Consider the following 7,353-nt stretch of genomic DNA (forward strand, 5'->3'; position numbering starts at 1 on the left):
CCCTCTTCTCAAGGACTTCTGAGAGCAAAAGGCTTGTGGCTACAAAGATTTACACCCCCTCGGCAAGGGTTAACCTCATCTGGCAGCCACTATTGTCTCAGGACAACTTGTCAGTCTGTGAGAACGTGCCGTAATGGATTTGAAGTGGATTGCTCAGCCCATGGAGAGGGTGATGCTGTATTTATTGAATAGACATTAAAAAGAACATTTCTCAATTTCTCAGCACTGAACTCGAGGTCAATGGATCTTTTTGGCACTGACATGCTGAGTCAACTCCTAGCTTAAAGCTTTTAGAAGGACCAGGGTTAGATGAAAGGATTAGACTCCGTCTTTAGCGTTTCCCTGGCAAAATCGTTGGGTGCTAAATCATTTATGTTGCTTTGCGGTGCTTTGCTTGGCCTCTCCCTGTTACCTTAGAAAAGAAAAAAAAAAATATTCTTCCCTTTTTTTGGATTGAATTGCCACAAGTTGATTATTTAAACTGTCGCACTGGGATGAGGTAGATCTAAAGTGTGATGGGCTCCTAACGCTGCTGGACCACTGGGCAGTTGCTAAAAGGGCTGCAAAGCCCTTTCCCTTGGAGGGGAAGGTGGCTCTGAGGTGGGATGTGGTTCCACCCCACCACCTGGCGCCGAGAGGGCACACGGCTCGCTGCGTGCTAACAAATTCCTTGTGCACTAGCGAAACAGCTTTTTTAATAATAAACCAACGATTGATTACAGCAGCCGTGGCAGCGGTCGCTGGCTTGGCAGCCAGTCCGGAGCCAGTGGGAGCAGAGACATGGGCTTCCCTCTGCCCCTGCCCCTTGGGCAGAGCTCCTGGCAGTGTTCTCACCACATCACAGGGGATTTTTGCCCCTCTGCCGGGTGCTAAGTAGGAGTAGTTTGGAGTTTAGGGGACGAGCTTGTGTTCTGGTGGCTGTTACAGAAGGGTAAATCTGGAGCGACACACTGACTGCGATAGATGTTTTTGTAGATGCTGACCTCCTTGGTGTCACACACGTTGCTGCCATTCCCTGTGGCTTCTGGCAATTTTGTTCAGGTACATTAGTGTCACGTTAAGGGCAGCGCTGGACAGGCGGGTTTGGACAAGCCTGTCTAGCCTGAGAAAGGCCTTTTTTTAATTTTATTTTATTTTTTTGGGAAAGGGTGCCGCCTACAAAAAGAGTAGTGAGCAATGAGAAACTGCTGCCATGTTCCTGCTGTGCATCCCTTGTCAATCAGGCTGGCTGCTGGGGAGAGAGGCACGGCTCCCACATCGATCCCAATCCCTCTTGGGAGGAGCTGGGAGAATCACGGGGCAGATGGAGCAGCATCTCCTCCAGCAGAGGAGGAGGAGGAGGAAGGGAGCCTTCCTCCAAAGCACTACCTTCTCCTGCAGCTGTCCTGCTTCCAGCCAGCGTGTCCCATGCCGACAGCTCTCCCGGGGTCTGCGGAGCCCCCATCCTGCAGCCTTTTTTCAGGCCAAATCCCTGTTGCAGCCAGCACTTCCCTCCAGTTTCAGGCCTTCTGGTAGCGGTGCAACAAATAAAATGCAATCCGCCTGTATCGTAAAGTCCAATAAAAATGAAACTGAACATCCACTTTGCAGACAGCAAGTACACTGTAAATTTATGAGATCATATCTCGTGGAGGACAGAGTAGTTAAGGGGGGAAGGAAGGGGCTGGCAAAAATGGGAGAGAGCGGCCGAGGGGTAGTAAATATGTTTTCAATAATGAAGAGGCCCGATTACCCTCTTTGCAATAAAAACGTGCACAAGGCAGAGCTGCCGTAAAAATTATTCCCGAGCAGCCTGGCGTATTTGCACCTTGTCATCTTGTCAGCTCCATGCAAATTTGCACGGCGCCCGCAGCCGGCGTGGGTCGGCTCCGCGGCGCGGGGCTGCCGAGCATCGGGCCAGGGTCCTCCCTCCCACAAAAAAGCCATTTCATTTACAGACCACCCCCCCCTCCCTGTCACCAGGGTCCTGTCCCCCACCCCCTCCCACCCTGCAAAACACACCGATTTGCCCGTAACCGTAGCAACCAGCACGGCTGCAGGGATGGAGCAGAGAGGATCCAGCCTGGGTGCTGCGTGTCCTGGGATTCTCCCTGCTCGGGCAAAAAGTGGGAAGCACAATGGGATTTGGGATGTGGCTCCTGTGGGGTCTGCGGTGCACGGTTTTCTCTGGGTAGGACCCTTGGCTCCAGCCCCATCGCCAGGTGGCATTTCTCTTTTTTGGGGTGCCTTACGATTGTGAGGTCTCCCTGAGACCGATGGTACTATGTGCTGCCCAAAGCACACCGATAGCTCTGGGTGCAGTTGGGCTTCATTTATTTAAAGCAAAAAAAAATAGGCATTTTATTTTCTCTCAGCAGAAACCAGAGCAAAGGCTGAGGCCTCACCTCTTTGAAGGAGCGATCTCAAAGGGTGTGGGTTAAAACTGATTTAAATGTGGTGATGTAAACATCATAGGAGCAGCTTCCAGTCATCTGAATATCAGCCTGAGCTGTCCTCAAATAAACCACTGCTGGGCCCAGAAAAAAAAGCAATTACACAGGGGCTTAACTGAGCTGATTTAACAAAGCTGCAGTAATTAAACCTCATACACTTCAGGCTGGGGATTCAGTTCCGAGTGCTATCAGGAACCCGTCTCGGAAGGTAAATCTTTTTAGTATGAGCAGCTGAGTGGATTTAAAGCAGGGTAATTGTCCCTTCTCTTTTCCCTGCCTCTTGGCTCAGCCGTTGCCCTTGCTGGGTGCTGGTGAGGTTAGCAGGGATTTCTCTCGCAGTGCAAATCATAGAATCATAGAATTGCCCAGGCCGGAAGGGACCTCCAAGGGTCATCTAGTCCGACCTCCCCGCAGTCAGCAGGGACACCCCCAACTAGACCAGGTTGCCCAGGGCCTCGTCGAGCCTCTCCTTGAATATCTCCAGGGAAGGGGCCTCAACCACCTCCCTGGGCAACCTGTTCCAGTGCTCCACCACCCTCACAGTGTAAAAATCCAGGGTAAAACTCCCAGCTCGGTTGCTTTCTGCACCGGGATGTGTGGCTCAGGACCTGGGCAGGCACCTGGCTGCCCAGACCGACTCACTTAACTTCATCTGGCAGCCTCGGCGTAAAAAAACACCGGCTACTGCGGTTCGTGACCCCCATCCAACCCCCGGCTGAAGCTGATGGAAGCCTTTCTCTTGCCTTCAATGGGCTTTGAATTGGGCTGCTGAGGCGGAGGGAAAAAGCGCCCTATTAAAAAGGGCCCTATTAAGGATGGAGGTAGCTGGGGATGGGTGCTCCCCCGCAGAGCTGGCCCGGCAGCCCACAGGGATGAGGGAGCCCTGACCCGCTGCTGGAAACACCATCCACTGGCCCTCGGCGTGCCAGCCGTCACCGCCGGAGTCACGGGCTTTAAGGAGGGAAGAAAGAAATTGTGGTCGTGTAGCTTGACCTCTTCTATTCAAGGCAAGATCAAAGGAGGGCCAAGAAAGAGCAGAGGGGGCTGTTGCAGCCGGTAGCTGAATGCAAGATGAATGGGAGAGGAGCAGGGCAGGGGGGAGCTGGGGGCTTTGGCTGGCAACAAAGCAACAAGATTCAATTAGTGGGAGAAGTTGTGTTCTGGAATTGCTGTGTTAAAGGGACATGGCTGGAGCAGGGAAGGCGGGCAGGGGCATCGGGGAGAAGGTACGTTTTGCACGTCAAGGGTGTACGTGTTTGTGTGGAGGCTAGAAAATGGGGGGGGGATTAGACTTGCTGGAGGTCTCCAGCTGGTTGTTAAAAGGAAAAACACGAAGACAATTACCAGAGGGGTGGGTCTCCAGCACACCAGGTAAAGGAGGTTATAGTGAGCAGCTGGCAGCATCATTTAGTTAATGTGGGATATCCCTTCCTGGGGAAAGAAGACACAGAGGACCCAGCAAGGCCTGGGGGTGTGTGGGTGACCATCACCACGCATGGGAAGAGCCTGTTTCTGATGGTAAGTCGTGCAGGAGGAGCTGGCTAGGGATGTGGAAGGTGACCTGTTAGAGTTGCTGGGAAATGACTGAACTGATGCTGAGGAGCAGGAGGGAGGAGAGCAATGGACCTGTGTATGGATCAGGGGACGCCGTCATCAGCCAATCATGCACACGTAAGGACCCCTGGGAAGCTGATCTTGAGGGGGAAAAGTTGTTAATGAGAGTCAGTCACAACTTCTTACAGGCACCGTTCAGACTATGGCGTTGCAGGAGAAAGGAAGCATAGAGAAAGAACTTGGATCTGAGAAAGAAACCTGGGGGAAATGAAAAGTAGGTCAGGCCACGAAGATCAAGCACAGAAGTGCAGCATGCACATGCAGAGACAAGATCAGATAAGCCAAGGCACATGGTGAGATGCAATTAGCAGGGGACATCAAGTGTAACGAGAGATTGCTCTAGCAGTACATCAGCAGTTGCAGGAGAACCACAGAGGTGTTGGTTTTGTACTCAGGGAGAGGGAAAGCTCTCAACAGCCAATGCCAAGGAAGTGGCATCACATTTGTTTTCCCCTAAGAAGGTCGGCTGTGATCCTAGTTAAGTACGAAAAAAGGGAAAAATGGAGAGAAAGGAGGAATGGGACAATTATACAGCTTTCAGAATAACTGCGTTTCCCAGAAAACCACTGAGACTGTAGTCAAGCTTGTGAAAACCTAGGATGAAAGAAGGGAGTGAGAACAGGTAGCACAGGTGACTTCAAAAGAAATTGTATCAGCCTGATAGGATCTCCTTGCATTACTGAGTAGTGGGCCTTGTGGAGGAAAGGCAAAGAGCAGAAGTTGAACATCTTGAGTAAGTAAATATGATCCATGGTTAAGGGATGGAGTTCTCCTATTTTCCATTGTGACCTTGTCAAGAGTAGGTCTGAACATCTTGACTAAATACGATCCATGGTTAAGGGATGGAGTTCTCCCATTTTCCATTGTGACCTTGTCAAGAGTAGGTCCATCAAAATTGATGGAGATACCGTAGTGTAAATCCAGAGTTGGTAAAAGGGGTGAGCGTCCCATTGCAGAAACACTGGCAGCCAGCATTGAGAAACATTAAGAGCCTAGGAGATGTGTCCCAAGTTGCCAAGTTATAAAAAAACTGCACTTCATAAATGCTACACCATCCTCTGAAGATTGTAGAGATTTCATGAAGCTAAAACATCCCCGATCAGGTGCTGGTGTCTGTGTGCCGATACTGTCTCAGCTGAAAACAGGTTGGAAAATAATTTCATGGAAATAGCTATTTATTGGCACATCAAGGCTGGCAAACCTTTGGAGCTGTAACTTGGGGATGTTGAAATTAGTAGAGAAAATTCACCTGACCCTTTTGAAGCCAAAGCACACTGAGGTGAGTGAGGATACCTGTGCCAAATCTATTCATGAAAATGGCAGTTTTTTCAGGTTCATCCAGTAAATGGCTAGTTTACCTGCCCCCACCCCTCCTGTTTTTCACAGTGGATGCAACAGGATCACAGTTTTTGTTTGCAGTAGTGGCTCAATGTGGCTTTATTTGCCTGTGCCTCATTCACATGAATTGCACAGGCATTTTGTAGGGAGAGAAATAAGGAGAGAGATCTTCTTCAGAAGAAGAAGAAGATGGCAACAGGTTACTGACTTTATTCGCCTGTGCCTCATTTACATGAATTGCACAGGCATTTTGTAGGGAAAGAACAAGGAGAGAGATCTTCTTCTTCAGAAGAAGAAGAAGAAGATGGCAACAGGTTACTGAGGTGCAAGAACAGCTTCATGGTGGACCATGCTAGCATCTGGGCTGTGTCCCTGCTGGGACACAGATCTGCACAGCCTTGGCCTGGTTGCCTGGTGTTTTTTGGTCCTCTTGCCCAAGCAGACTCTGGCCTCTGCCTTGCAGGTAGGAAAGGACCTGGTGTAAGGACCATCCCTTGCTTGTGGTGCACCCAAACCAGGAGATTCTCAGCCAGCTTCTGGGACTTCTCATTCTTAACGTGCTGAGTGAAGGGAACTGCAAACCCTGAGATCCGGGAGAGCTTGGAGAAGCAGTTTTCACCAGGACACAGTTACGCCTGTTGCAGGGAGAATATTTAATTTCAAAGCAGATCAAATGCAGCTGGGGGGTGGAGCCGCGTCTTATCTCTCGCCTTGTCCAGGAGTTTGAACAGCAGAGCAAATTATTTGGTCATGTTTTTATGCTGCTTCTCCCCCTCCCTTCTCTCAGGGAGCTATAAGCCAGAGATAATCTACAGTTCTCCTCTGTCTAATTGTGCTGCTTTGGCCACCTGAAGGCCATCGCCTCGTGGAGAAAATGCCCTCCATCTTCTGGGCTCTCCCCGTGCCGCTCGGGGAAGCGGGGTCTGCGCCGGCTGCCTTCACAGCTGGCTGCCGAGTCCTGAGACCAGAGTTTTCCCCGAGGTAATAATTTACTGGGATGCTAATTGGGCCGTCCACAGAGTGAATTAAAAGGACGTTCCTCCACCGTCTCGGGAGCTGTGGGAATCCTGTGGCTGTGCCCAAAGGGTAGGGGGGGGGTGGATCTCACGGAGAAGTAACCGGAGCCTGTTTGCAAGGAAATTAAACTAAAAATGTGTAGAAAAATAGCCATCGGGCTTCACATTTCAAACCCAGAGTGGTATCCAGTAGGTTGAAAAAGCTGTTTAACACTTGAGTGCTGGCAGACTCTTATTTTGACTAAAATACTAGCTTTTTTTCCCCCCTTCATTATATTAAAGTTGAATGGAAAAGTGACCATTTGCAATTTGCTTGATTCAATCCAGCTAAAAATTGGCTGCAAACACGCAGCGCTGGGCAAAGTATTTCTCTCCCTGTTCCTCCCCCATCACAAAACATCTATTTCCATTAGGTTTAACCTGGAGTCACCTGTTTTGTTGAAGGGGCAGGGAGGGGGGTGGAAAAAAGAAGCAACAAAAAATCACAACGCAAAACCACAAGAACTTTAAGATCAATACTTTATATTGTCTGGGGAAAAAAAAAAGTGGTTTTTTGTAGGTTTGTTTTTTTTTAAAGCTCAATACTTTTGATGAAAAGATTGGGTTTTTTTGTTTTTTTGTTTTTTTATTTTAAAGCTCAATACTTTTGATGAAAAGATGTCAACTGTGCCTGGCTCCCCAAGGAAGCTCCCTCTACGGGCGATGCTGCGGTAGCGTTGCTCCAGCTCCGTGCCACGGCCACATCCTATGCCAGAATCCCGTGGGTCGACCCCACATAGTGGGCATTAACACTGCTGGAGCAGCTGAGACTTGCAGGCCATGAAACTCTTAGATTAAATCCCCTCTTTTCTTTCCTTTTCTTTTTTTTTTTTTTTTTTTTTTTTCCCCCCCCCCCCTGGAAAAACAGGGTTTAAAAAAAAAATCCCAAGAGTTTTTTCTTTTTTTTTTTTTTT

Source organism: Calidris pugnax, unplaced genomic scaffold, assembly GCF_001431845.1.
Source record: "Calidris pugnax isolate Ruff unplaced genomic scaffold, ASM143184v1 scaffold63, whole genome shotgun sequence".
NCBI classification, from domain to species: domain Eukaryota; kingdom Metazoa; phylum Chordata; class Aves; order Charadriiformes; family Scolopacidae; genus Calidris; species Calidris pugnax.